A 14,428-nucleotide genomic window follows, 5' to 3' on the forward strand; every position below is an offset into this window, starting at 1 on the left:
TAAAACATTCCTTAAAACTTACCGCTTTGACCAAGGTTTTGGTCACCTGTCATACTATCTTATGTGGCTCGGTGTCAACTTTTGTTTGATAATGTTCCTCTGAGGCTTCCTCGGATGTTTTACAAGATTAAAGGTGCTATATAAATGCAAGTTGTTTTTGTATGCGCTCAAGTGTGATTTTTCTAATACATATTGGTACTGTACATAAAATACCATAGAACTACAGTCATATCTATGCACTGCAGTACAGAACTATCAGGAATAACTAACCCCAACTACGTAATTTCACTGTTGCTGACCAGTGCCACTGGCTAGCAAACCTCCAGTCCACCCCTCCCAAACAAAGGCACTGTAAAGAATACAAAAGCAAAAAATTTTGCAGATGCTGGAAATCTGAAATAAAAACAGAAAATGCTGGAAATACTCAGATCTGGCAGCTGTGGAGACAGAAACAGGACTTCACGTTTCAGGTCCGTGACCTTTCACCAGAACTGAGAAAAGGTAGAAATGCAATCAGTTTTGAGCAAATGAAAGGGGAGATTGGTAAGACAAAAAAAAAGGGAAGGTTTGTGATAGGGTGGAGAGATTAAATGACCAAAAGTGATGACGTGGTCTCCTCTACATTGGCGAGACTAAATGCAGACAGGGTGACTGCTTTGCAGTACACCTCCGTTCCGTCCACAAGCATGGCCCTGTGCTTGCAGTCACCTGTTATTTTAATTCTCTACCTTGTTCCCACTCTGACCCTTCTGTCCTTGGCCTGCTGCAGTATTCCACTGAAGCTCAGCACAAGCTCGACAAACAGTATCTCATCTTTTGACTGGGCATTTTACAGCCTTCTGGACTCAACACGGAGTTCAACAATTTTAGATCATGACTTCTGCCCCACATGTTGTTTCTTTCCTCGTTTCTTTCTCAATTCCTTTACTCTGCATCCAGATGGTTGGTATCCTGGTCATTCACACCTCCTCTCGGCACATCTTTTGTTTTTTTTACTGTTCCCATTACCACTCCTTTTGGCCTTGCAGCAGGAAACCTTTTGTCATTTAATCTCTCTTGCCCGCCACCCTAACACAGATCGTCCCTTTTGTTCTTCTCACCCTCCCCACTTTCACTTGCTCAAAACTTGTTACATTTCTAACTTTTCTCAGTTCTGATGAAAGGTAACAGGCCTGAAACATCAACTGTTTCCCTCCAGATACTGCCAGACTTGCTGAGTATTTCCAGCATTTCCTGTTTTCATTTCACTGTAAAGACAGACATGTATGGCAACAGGCAATACTAGAGGACTCATCTTGCTGAGTAGTTTACCACTTTATTTTTATAAAAACCAACTATTTTTCTTTGAAAGAATGATTCAAAATTCTCTGAAGAACAGCAGGTGCAGAACAGCCCAACTCAGCAAAAATGACACTATGAAGCATGTAAGCCTGGAACAACTCCAGTTGAAATGACAGGAAATGCTTTTAACATGGAAAATTCATAGAACCACCTGAAATTAACACAATTCTTGATTGTAACATAGACAGACAGATTTACTGCTACCCTATCCAGAATGCTTCAAAGCAAAGTAAAACCAAAAAAATGAGGTGTCACAACTCATCAAAAAAAATCATGCTGTTCTCTTAAAATGCAAAAAAAACCTCCTGATTGTCAGTCAGCAGCTGAAACATGGCGATAACTCATGGAAGGAATTTTCATGGTCATTGCAATTTATTAATAGTTTAGTTTTAGTTTAGAGATACAGCACTGAAACAGGCCCTTCGGCCCACCGAGTCTGTGCCGACCATCAACCACCCATTTATACTAATCCTACACTAATCCCATATTCCTACCACATCCCCACCTGTCCCTATATTTTCCCTACCACCTACCTATACTAGGGGCAATTTCTAATGGCCAATTTACCTATCAACCTGCAAGTCTTTGGCATGTGGGAGGAAACCGGAGCACCCGGAGGAAACCCACGCAGACACAGGGAGAACTTGCAAACTCCACACAGGCAGTACCCGGAATTGAACCCGGGTCGCTGGAGCTGTGAGGCTGCGGTGCTAACCACTGCGCCGCCCACATCTGCACTAAATATCGCTTTAAGATATTAAAAGGGGAAATTAGGTGGTATACAGCTTTTAAAAGTGTAATATTTAATATATAGTGAAATATTACAAGTGTTGTCCCTTGTCTTATTTAGCATAATGGCAATTAGTTACACTTAAGCCAATAAACCTCTTGTCCAATGCTCTTAACCCATCACCTCAACAACCAAACTTAAAATGCTCTTCCCGGATATAAATTTCTAAATACAAAATCTACAATTATGTGGTAGAACTGTATTCAAAAAACCTTTCAAATGACAAAGAGAGAGCATTCCGCTTATAATTCTCATGATTACATCAATGGAGAAGCAAAGATAACAACACCCCACTGCTCCACAATCTCAGTGAAAGCAGTGGGTTATCTGAAACAAAATAAAAGCAAAACACTGCGGATGCTGGAAATCTGAAATAAAAACAAGAAATGCTGGAAATGCTCAGCAGATCTGGCAGCATCTGTGGAGAGAGAAACAAAGTTAGTGTTTCAGGTTAGTGACCCTCCTTCAGAAGGAGGGTCACTAACCTGAAACACTAACTTTGCTTCTCTCTCCACAGATGCTGCCAGACCTGCTGGGTTATCTGAAACAATCATTTAACAACAGACAAATTAAAGGCATAACCTATTACAACCCTTTAAATGTGAGTTTTACAAGATAAGTAGTTGAAGGAAATTGTTCTGTACATCTAGTTCTTCCTGACAGAAAAAGCACAGCTTTATCCAAGAGTTGTCAAGTTCCTTCTGTAGTCCCTCAGCTGCTTCACAGTCGACTGCCTGCTCCAGTTTAGCAGCTGTCTTCCATAACAGATTTTGCTTACGTTTGAAACGGGATTAATGCTATTTACACCATACAGGCTACCAAGAGATTAAACTCATGCCGACTGAACAGAAAAGTTGGAAACCCAAACAAGCCGCAGCTGTGCAGACAGCTCATAATAGCAATCACAAAAGTGTGACCTTCTGAATCCCATTCTAGGGGTTTATGGCCCAGAGTAGCACATATACACGATGGACATGCTTAACCAGGACTCCAGAAGCCAGACAGAATTCATTTTCAAACCTGCTTTATCAATTATATCCCCTCTTCCCTACCATCCTATTTAAATCCACGTTACACCCTTACCATGTTTTTGTTAATATTTAGTGTGTGGAAATCACTAGCAAGGTCAGCATTTATTGCCCATCCCTCGTTGCCCTCAAGGCAGCAGGGGTGGGCCTTCTCCTTGAATCGCTACAGTCCATGTAGGTAAAGTGCTCCCAGAGTGCAGTTAGGTAGGAAGGTCCAGGATTTTGACTCAGCTACTATGAAGTAATGACCAATATAAAGTCAAAGACAGGATGGAACTTTGAGGTGATGGTGTCTCCATGCACCTGCTGCTCATCGTTCTAAATGGTGAGAGTCAAGGAGTTAGAAGATGCTGTCGAAGAAGCCTTGGCAAGTTGCTGCAATATATCCTGTAGACAGCAACCTTGATATGTCAATGGTGGAGGCAGTGAATAAGGTGGTGGACGGGGTGTCAATCAAGTGGGCTGCTTTGTCCTGGATGGTGTTGAGCTTCCTGAATGTTTTTACATCTGCACCCATCCAGACAGGGGGAAAGAGTATTCCATTACACTCCCGACTTGTGCTTTGTAGATGGTGGAAAGGCTTTAAGAGCCATGAGGTAAGCTGTTCACCACAAATACCAGCCTCGAACCTCCTTGAATAGCCATGGCATTTACGTGACCCTCAGGATGTTGGCAGGGAATTTGGCAATGGTAATATCATCGCATGTTATGCATAATCGTTATCTGATAAGTGTGGCACAAATATTACTGGCTACTTATCAGGCCAAGCCTGGATGTCATCCAGGTCTTGCTGCAGACACAGACTACTTCATTATCTCAGAAATTTCAAATTGAACTGAATGCTGCAATCAACAGCAAACAGCTCCACTTCCAATTTGGTTCTAAATAGTCCCTTTATAATGGGGTAACCAAAAATACACAATACTCAAACTGCATTCTCACCAATGTCTTGTATAGGTTCATTAGCTCCCTTTGCTATTGCATTCAATGCCTCTATATATAAACTTGAGTCACTGGATCAAAAGAAAGACTGCAAATAGGTTCTGTAACAAATCTGTGCAATGACCTTTTCAGAATCAACGATGATACTATGTAACAGTACATTCTGTGCCCAATGACGGATGGGTGTTTAATAGATGGGATTCACGTAGTGCTAAACTTACACATGCGAATAAAATTGATCTGAGAAAATGTTAGCCTAAACAAAAGGACAATTCCTCTACTGCACTGTATTCTAAATAACCCTATTTGCATTACTTCAGCAGTCACTCTTCATGCTCTTTTAGCCCTTTCTAAACTACTGCACACAACACCCTGTATACATGAAGTAATTCAAAAAAACAAGCATTTTATGTAATGGTTTATGCACCAACTTCCACTGACAGCAACATCAGATCAGCACTGGTACACATTGCCTGCGGGATGTTCTTGAAATTAGTCTTTAGTCTCTGTCAATGAAGATAAGCATGCAACCGAATAAAAAAATACCCTTCAACTGAATATGCATGGGTTTTAAACTCAAGTAAAGCATGGTGATCCTTGAGATATTCCTATGAAAAAACTGGACATTATCTGCAATGCCTATATCTACCCATGGAAGAAATTCCATGATATTGTTGCTGTAGGCAACCCGTGGCGCCCAATCTCTACGCCAATTTAGCTGGACTTATAACCCGTAACTGCTGCCGTAACATGGCTTGGCCATGTGAGCCGCATGGAAGATGGCAGGATCCCCAAAGACACATTGTACAGCGAGCTCGCCACTGGTACCAGACCCACTGGCCGTCCATGTCTCCGCTTTAAAGACGTCTGGAAACGTGACATGAAGTCCTGTGACACTGATCACAAGTCGTGGGAGTCAGTTGCCAGAGCTGGCGGGCAGCCATAAAGGCAGGGCTAAAGTGTGGCGAGTCGAAGAGACTTAGCAGTTGGCAAGAAAAAAGACAAAAGCGCAAGGGGAGAGCCAACTGTGTAACAGCCCCGACAAACAAATTTTTCTGCAGCACCTGTGGAAGAGCCCGTCACTCTAGAATTGGCCTTTATAGCCACTCCAGGCGCTGCTCCACACACCACTGACCACCTCCAGGCGCTTACCCATTGTCTCTCGAGATAAGAAGGCCAAAGAAAAAGATATAGGTAGACACAGAACAAGCTGAATGAATATAAATATATTGCACTCTATAAATGTAGAGAAAGCAGAGGCTAGCTTAAAAAAAAGGCCACCTGGGGTTTTACACTTCTGACTTCAAGGTGGTGTCAGCAACATGACATTTGGTGGGATGAACAACTCCATTCTATGAATTATTCAAGCTGGAAATTGTCAGAACTATCTGGAATTCATCATGGAAACTGGGAACTTTAACAGCAAACTAAGAGACTGAACCCTCGACTGAAAGTGTGCCGAAGCAAGTTAACTACCAATAATACAGACAAGCAATGCTGTCCAGAGGGCAAAGGTGCAGACCATTTCAATAAGTAAAGCATTAAAAGTCAAGTTGCTTAGTGTATCTGCACAAGACCTGCTCCACATGGCCAATATCAATACCATGCAATGCATTCACCAAGATCTCATTAAAACACAACTGAGAGAAACCCTGAGCAATACAATTACAAACTTTGTCCTTCCAACAGCTCTTTACCACCTTCTCCAGGGCCATTAGGGATGGGGAATAATGATGCCAGCAACGCCCACGTCCCATGAACAAATTTTAAAAACTTGCGTTGTCTCTCAAGAATTTCTTGAGCTATATAACAATGAGGGTGAAAAACAGGTGGTTGAAGGTCTTTCAGGAGTGGTGACAGGATGAGCGTCACACACACAACATTCAAGTCTTAAGGCTAAAATTGGATACCTTTCCCTCCTGTGGAGTATTTGCAACAATAAGCTAAACAGCAACACAGCCTCTTCTTGATCAGCTGATTAATATTTGCTCAATATATAATGTCTTTAACATTGAAAAACATCCCGACACTTCAGAGGCACAATAAAAAATGGGCAGAGAGCTAAACAAAGGATGACCAAAATCGAAGTGGGGTAGGTTTAAAAGGAGGAAGGGGAACAAGGAGACAGAATTAAGAAAACGAATTCCAGAGTGTGGGACCTATGCTATTGAAACCCCTTTCACCCCACCACTGGTGGCTGTGAAGAGGGATCTCTCAAAAAGATAAAGTGGAGTTTCCAGCTCACTTCCCTCCAAGTCTCCAAACAGGAAGTTACACTGCTTTAAAACTGAGCAGGGACACAGAGTACACACTTAAAATGGTGTAGGTTAATGCAATTTGGCCCCAAGAGGCTGCACTGTACATTTCACGAGGAAACTGCTGGGGCTCTACATCAAATCAGCTTGAATTCGGGAGGGGGGAAAAAAATGCTTCATTTGTAGAATTCCACACAAATGTGACATTTTATTGACTGTGGAGAGGGGATAGCAGAGTGAATCTAAATATAGGTGCCCTGCAGGGCACAGTCTGACCAAATGTTTGGACAGGTTCACATCAGCAAAAGGTAGATAAATACTAATGCTCAAGCAAGCAGAAAGAAACTGTAGCCAGGTAGAAAGTAGATTGAGATAGCGCAAGAGTGCTGCCAACAGCTATTGCATTCAGATTAGGTTTTTGAAAAGCATTTAACAAGACAACATTGGATCAGTATAACAACCAAACACAGGAACATTATTGCAATGATCAAGACCACAGCATTGTGCATTGGGAATTCTGGTGTTTGGAAATCCAAATATATAAGAGCCATTTTAAGACTGTTACAAACTTTTTAGTGGTAATGTCTGTATTAGGGCATTGTCATTTCCCAAGTATTCAATAGTCCAGTGGTGATCAATCTAGTATTAAAATGCAGGATAGCCGAAAGATTTGTGGATGTACATACAAACATCCGAATTAGGAGTAGGCCACTCAGCCCTTCAAGCCTGCTCCGCCATTCAATAAGTTCATGGTTGAGCTGATTATTCCACACTTCTGTCTACCCCCGATAACCTTCCACCCTCTTATCAAGAATCTATCTACCTCTGCCTTAAAAATAGTCAAAGACTCTGCGTCCAACGCCTTTTGAGGAAAAGAATTCCAATGACTCTCAACCCTCAGAAAAAAATTTCTCATCTGTCTTAAATGGGCAACCCCTTATTTTTAAACAGTAACCCTTAGTTCTAGATTCTCCCACAAGGGGAAACATCCTTTCCACATCCACTGTCAAGACCCCTCAGGATCTTATATGTTTCACTCAAGTCACCTCTTACTCTAAATTCCAGCAGATGCAAGCGTAGTCTGTCCAATCTTTCCTAATAAGACAGCCCGCCCATTCCAGGTACTAGTCTAGTAAACTTTCTCTGTACTGCCTCCAATGCATTTACATCCTTTCTTAAATAAGGAGACCAGTATCGTACACAGTACTCCAGATGTGGTCTCACCAAAGCCCTGTATAGCTGAAGCATAACCTCCCTACTTTTCTATTCAATTCCCCTCGCGATAAGCGATAACATTCGATTAGCTTTCCCAATTACCTGTTGTACCTGCATACTAACTTTTTGCGATTCATGCACGAGGACACTCAGATCCCTCTGCATCTCAGAGCTCTGCAAACTCTCAGCATTTAGATAATTTTTTTTTATCTTCCTGCCAAAGTGGACTATTTCCCACTTTCCCAAATTATACTCCATTTGCCAGGTCTTGCCCACTCACTTAACCTATCTATATCCCTTTGTAGCTCCCTTATGTCCTCTTCACAACTTACTTTCCTACTTCTCTTTGTCTCATCAGCAAATTTAGCAACCATACCTTTGGTCCCTTCATCTAAGTTATTTATATAAATTGAAAAAAGTTGAGGCCTCAGCACAGATCCCTGTGGAACACCACTCATTACATCTTGCCAACCAGAAAATGACCCATTTATGCCCACTGTTTTTTGTTAGCTGGCCAATCTTCTATCCATGCCAATATGTTACTCCCTACACCATGAGATTTTATTTTCTGCAATAACCTTTGATATGGCCCTTATTAAATGCCTTCTGGAAATCTAAAAATACATCCACCAGTTCCCCTTTATCCACAGCACATGTAACTGCCTCAAAGAATTCCAATAAATGGTTTAATTATGATTTCCCTTTCACAAAACCATGTTGACTCTGCCTGATTGCCTTGAATTTTTCTAAATGCTCTAACATCTTTAATAGCTTCTAACATTTTCCCTAAAACAGATGTTAAACTATCTGGCCTGTAGTTTCCTGCTTTCTGTCTCCCTCCCTTTTTGAATAAAGGAGTTAAATTCGCTATTTTCCAGTCTAACTGAACCTTCCCCGAATCTAGGCAATTTTGGAAAATTAAAACTAACGCATCAACTATCGCACTAGCCACTGCTTTTAACACCGTAGGATGAAGCCCATCAAGACCCGGGGACTTGTCAGCCCGCAGCTCCAACAATTTTTTCAGCATCACTTCCCTGGTAATTGTAATTTTCCCGGGTTCCTCCCTCCCTTCCATTTCCTGACTTACAACTAATACCGCGCCCGACCCGACCATAGTGCACTCACTGTACTTACCACTTTTGGGTGGATGGAATGGAAGGAAGCTACACTGCTGCAGCATGAGCACAATAATGTCATAGAGGCGCTCACCGCGCAGACTCAGTCTGTGGAGTACTGTGTGTGTCCAACCCAGACCTGGCCCAACAGCCAGACCCGGAAGAGAGACTCTTTTTTCCTTTTTAAACATCTATAGAAACTCATACCATCTGTCTTTATATTTCTAGCTAGCTTTCTCTCGTACTCTAATTTTACCTTATCAATCTTTTAGTCATTCTTTGCTATTTATTATATTCTGTCCAATCTTCTGACCTGCCTCCCATCTTTGCGCAGTTATAGGCTTTTTTTTTTTTAAAGTGTGATACTATCTTTAACCGTTTTAGTTAACCATGGATGGCAGGTCCCACCTTTGGAATTTTTCTTGCTTGTTGAAATGTATCTGTTCTGTGTATTCTGAAATATCCCCTTAAATGTCTGCCACTGCATCTCTATTGACCTACCCCTTAACCTGATTTGCCAGTTCACTTTAGCTAGCTCTGCTTTCATGCCCTCATAATTGCCCTTATTTAAGTTTAAAATACTAGTCTTGGACCCACTCTTCTCTCCCTCAAACCGAATATAAAATTCAATCATAGTATGATCGCTGCTAACTAGGGGCGCCTTAACTACGAGGTCATTAATTAATCCTATCTCATTGCACAATACCAGGTAGAGTATAGCCTGCTACAACAAAAACAAGAAATGCTGGATTCACTCAGCAGGTCTGGCAGCATCTGTAGAAAGAGAAGCAGAGTTAACGTTTCGGGTCAGTGACCCTTCTTCTCTGCTTCTCTTTCTACAGATGCTGCCAGACCTGCTGAGTGAATCCAGCATTTCTTGTTTTTGTTTCAGATTTCCAGCATCCGCAGTATTTTGCTTTTATTTTAGAGTATAGCCTGCTGTCTGGTTGGCTCCAGAATGTATCGTTCCAAGAAATTATCCTGAAAACATTCTACGTACTCCTCATCTAGGCTACCTCTGCCCATCTGATTTTTCCAGTCTTTGCAGGTTAAAATCCTTCATAATTATCACTACACCTTTCTGACAAGCTGCCATGTAATAAACGATTGCTCACTAAAATGTATTTGGAAACAAAAGAGAGATGATCAGGAATTCTATTTGATTTTTAAGTAAGGACCCTGACATTTAAGACCTCGATGTGTGTGCCTGCGTGGAGTTTTGGGGGGAAACACTAGGGCAAAACTGACCAGACAGAAGAGTTCAAAGGAACAGTGATAGATGTCAAGTTCAGCTGGAGGCAACGAAAACTGTTACCAGAGCAGGCAAGTCACTGGAGAAGACAGCTATAGGAATAGTTTTTAAAATATCTTATTTAGCTGCATTAAAAGTCAGAGGGTCATTAAGGACTGCAAGGATTCCTCAGGGCAGATTCTGCTGGACTTCCACGGTACGACAGAGGTTTTAAGTGGCTACTTTATATCAATCTTCCCTCCAGTACACGACACTCAAGTTAGCAGTAATGCTTGTACAGCTCACTCTGAAGTTGCTACATGGATGCACATTATAGCCCTGAATAGAATAAAGAGTGGCAGAACAAATCGGACTGCTGGACCCAACTGTATTCACCCGAGAAGGGGCTCAAGAGAAATGAGATGTGCTCAGTGAGCCACTTGTTCACACACTGCTAGGGTTTGGGAATGTTCCCATGGACTGGAGGGAAGCCTATGTGATGTCAATATTCAACAACTCAGAACAAGGAAATTACAGGCAAGTTACTAGAGGGCATCAGAACCACTAAACTTCTCAACATACCTGTTGGAAATGATTGCCACGTCTTGTCAATCCGGTTAAATCTTTTGAGGTTGATTATATAGACAGCCTGATTGACATCATATCCTTGGATATTCAAAAAGCTTTTGACAAGGCTACTCAATAAGAGAGAGTCCTGTAGGAATGGGGAGCAGACCTTGGGCTGGATAAGGAATTAGTTGTATTTTCATACACAGAAGGTTTTCATTGATAGTCGTGGTTCTATGTGGCTACTAGTGGTGGCCCACACGAATCAGCGTTCAGGCCATTGCTCTTCACAAGCTTTATTAACAAACTGGATGGAGATGTTGGGGGAAATGCCCACAATTTTCACATGATACAAAGATTTGCATGACTATTAGGGTCTTAAATGAGAAATATTAGATCACAAACAGATCTACATGCAATGGGGGGGGGGGGGGGGGTGCAGGGGAGAAGGGGTCCAGAGACTGGCAGTAATCATTTAGTATAGATAAAACTAGTGTTATGTATGTGGCTAGGGCTAAAGTCAAGCATGTGTAAACTTTGCAGGATTGCAAAGTTAAGCCTGTCGAGAGAGAAAACCTATGCTGATAGTACATGAATCACTAAATTCATAAATAGTGCCCCGAGACAATAGTAAAAGCAAATAAAGTATTAGGATGTATTACTAGGACAATCCAAAATGGAATAAAAAACACAACTGTCCTTACCTAAAGACTTCAGTTAGGTCCCATCTAGAATATGGTGCCCAAATCCAAACGTAATCCCCTCATATGGTGGGTGATAAGAGGCTCTGGGAAAAAGTTGAGAGGAGGGGCACTAGAATGATACCTAGTTTTATAAAGATTCTTAGTTACCATAATTGATGGCAGCTCACCACCACTTTCTCAAGGGCAATTAGGGATGGGCAATAAATGCTGGCCTAGCCAGCAATGCCCACATCCCATGAAAGCATTTAAAAAATTGGCTCATAATGCTGAGTCTTTTTACTGTAGCAAAACACAGATTTTATGGAGATTTGACTGAGGTCTTTAAAATAAAGAGATTAGATCTAGTCGATGTGGATAGGCTATTTAGATAAGATAGGAAGGATGTGTATATAAGTCATGCAGACACAGAACTATGTTAGATGTCGGAAGATTTTCCTTTCACAGAATTCGATTAGTTGCTGTGGTGAGTTTGGATGTGCTGGAAGAGTTCACGAAGGAACTGGACATGTTTCTAACTGTGACTGACTACTTCTTCTTCGGCCTCCTTGTCTCGGGAGACAATGGGTAAGCGCCTGGAGGTGGTCAGTGGTTTGTGAAGCAGCACCTGGAGTGGCTATAAAAGCCAATTCTAGAGTGACAGACTCTTCCACAGGCGCTGCAGATAAAATTGGTTGACAGGGCTGTTACACAGTTGGCTCTCCCCTTGCGCCTCTGTCTTTTTTCCTGCCAACTGCCAAGTCTCTGACGCGCCACAATTTAGCCCCGTCTTTATGGCTGCCCGCCAGCTCTGGCGATCGCTGGCAACTGACTCCCACGACTTGTGATCAATGTCACAGGACTTCATGTCGCATTTGCAGACGTCTTTAAAGCGGCCGGTGGGTCTGATACCAGTGGCGAGCTCGCTGTACAATGTGTCTTTGGGGATCCTGCCATCTTTCATGCGGCTCACATGGCCAAGCCATCTCAAGCACCGCTGACTCAGTAGGGTGTATAAGCTGGTGATGTTGGCCGCCTCGAGGACTTCTGTGTTGGAGATACAGTCCTGCCACCTGATGCCAAGGATTCTCCGGAGGCAGCGAAGATGGAATGAATTGAGACGTCGCTCTTGGCTGACATACATTGTTCAGGCCTCGCTGCCATAGAGCAAGGTACTGAGGACACAGGCCTGATACACTCGGACCTTTGTGTTCTGTGTCAGTACGCCATTTTCCCACACCCTCTTGGCCAGTCTGGACGTAGCAGTGGAAGCCTTTCCCATGCGCTTGTTGATTTCTGCATCGAGAGACAGGTTACTGGTGATAATTGAGCCTAGGTAGGTGAACTCTTGAACCACTTCCAGAGCGTGGTCGCAGAAATTGATGGATGGAGCAATTCTGACGTCCTGTCCCATGATGTTCGTTTTCTTGAGGCTGATGGTTAGGCCAAATTAGTTGCAGGCAGCCGCAAACCTGTCGATGAGATTCTGCAGACACTCTTCAGCGTGAGATGTTAATGCAGCATCGTCGGCTGACATCAGAGCACACAAAAGGTAGTTGAGTACCGGGGACAAAGTGTCTTCCAGTTACTGTGGTCTCCTACATCTTGTTCAACTCACTTCAGGGATTGGAAGAAATTTCCTGCAAAGTCCCTGAATTGGCCAAGGGATTTCCCCCCTTCTCTTTGCCTCTCCTGGTGACTTCTGCTACATTACCGATGCACAGGTGCCACCAACCCTATGGTAAGATATCCAAGTGGCCATTCTTGATGTGTGAATATTGTTACGGCCAGGTGAGAGAAGGGGGGGGGTCTCAGGCCCCCTCTCGCCCTTCCTCTTATTTGACCACAGCAGGGTTTATTCCCTTTAAACAGTGATTGTGCTCACCACCTCTGAGGGTTTTACCTTTACTGTGATCGTGAAATAACCAATTGGACAGGTTTTCTTGAATTTAAACATGAAGCAAGTTTATTATACTTAACACACTAACCCTGATTTTTAAATTCTAATACGCTCCACATTCACATGAGATTCACACATGCACAGATTACAGAGGGAAAAATAGATTTGGTGGTTGGATTAGAGTCCACAATAAATGGAATACACAGTCTGTGAAGTGGATGATCCGGTAGTCCTCAGCTGAAGCTGTATTCTTGAAGTCCTCGCTGGTCAAAGTGCCTTTTGGCTGGCTGGCTTTGCTCAGGGTTTTCCTGAAGGCAGGACTGTAGTTGGCTCTCTTCCCCTGGTCACTGTCTGTAGCAGTCTGTAGGCTTGGAGGGTCCCCCCTGTGGCAAATGGTTTTCAAACTTGATGTTTTCTGGGGAGAGAGAGAAGGGGAATCCAGAAGCCTTCTCTGCTGCTGCCCACTCAGTTACTGCTCGTCTCTTGTCAGTGTAACAACTCCCCAAGATGGACAGACAGTCACATGGTTGCTTCAGGTTTCTGGAACTTTACAATGAAATTCAAGGTTCCACATGCCACAGGATGTCAATTTACACTCGCAGGGGGTTTGCTCTTTCAAAGGCAATGTGAGGATCGCCGTGACCGCTGTACTGATGAAGCCATTTCAGGTAATTCAATCACTTACAGGAAGCCTGGCTGGGCTTCTTAGACTTTTGTCCCCAGTTCAATCTCCTGGTATTTCAGATGCAAATTGCAATGGCCATCTTGGTTGCCAGTTTTTTTTTAAGTTACTGTAGGATTTTATCCATTAAAAGTCTAATGTAAGTTTCCAACTGATGAAATTAATATTTCTCATTTAGCATATAGGGTTTTCTTGACAATATAGACAATGAATATCAGCATACAAGCAGTGGGATGCACAACACAGGCAAGCCCAATGTGTACTGGAAAAATCCATACACAAGCATCTTCCAGCAGATCAATGGAAGGTAATAAGCAATAGAAACCCTTGAAGACTTATCCCCTACTTTACCCAAAGGTAAAGTACCAGGAGGTGGTAATACCAATTTAAAGTTACAGCTAAGTTATTAATCACACTGTCCCATAAAATATGACTGGTCGCTGTTCATCTCTACAAACCTGCAAATTGCAGCATAACTAGATATTTACCAGCTCCCTTTTAAGAATGGGAACACAGCATTAACCGCTTTTAATGGATTGGTTACATCCATATATTTGCAATGCAAAATGGTGGTTATACGGCCAAAAACTATGCTATAACTTTGCAATGGCCAGTTTCAACAGCACAAAGTACAGAATCCTGCTTCATCCACTTTCACAGGGAGTACATTAAAGGTTAT

General features: G+C 42.6%; 1 protein-coding gene across 2 annotated transcripts in view; it reads right to left on the reverse strand.

The window, feature by feature from the left end:
- Positions 1–14,428, reverse strand: part of snd1 (staphylococcal nuclease and tudor domain containing 1) — a 1,066,795-nt gene that overhangs the window by 984,956 nt on the left and 67,411 nt on the right. The gene's annotated exons all lie outside the window — the stretch shown is intronic.

The sequence above is a fragment of the Heterodontus francisci genome, chromosome 27 (genome assembly GCF_036365525.1).
Source record: "Heterodontus francisci isolate sHetFra1 chromosome 27, sHetFra1.hap1, whole genome shotgun sequence".
In the NCBI taxonomy this organism is placed as follows: domain Eukaryota; kingdom Metazoa; phylum Chordata; class Chondrichthyes; order Heterodontiformes; family Heterodontidae; genus Heterodontus; species Heterodontus francisci.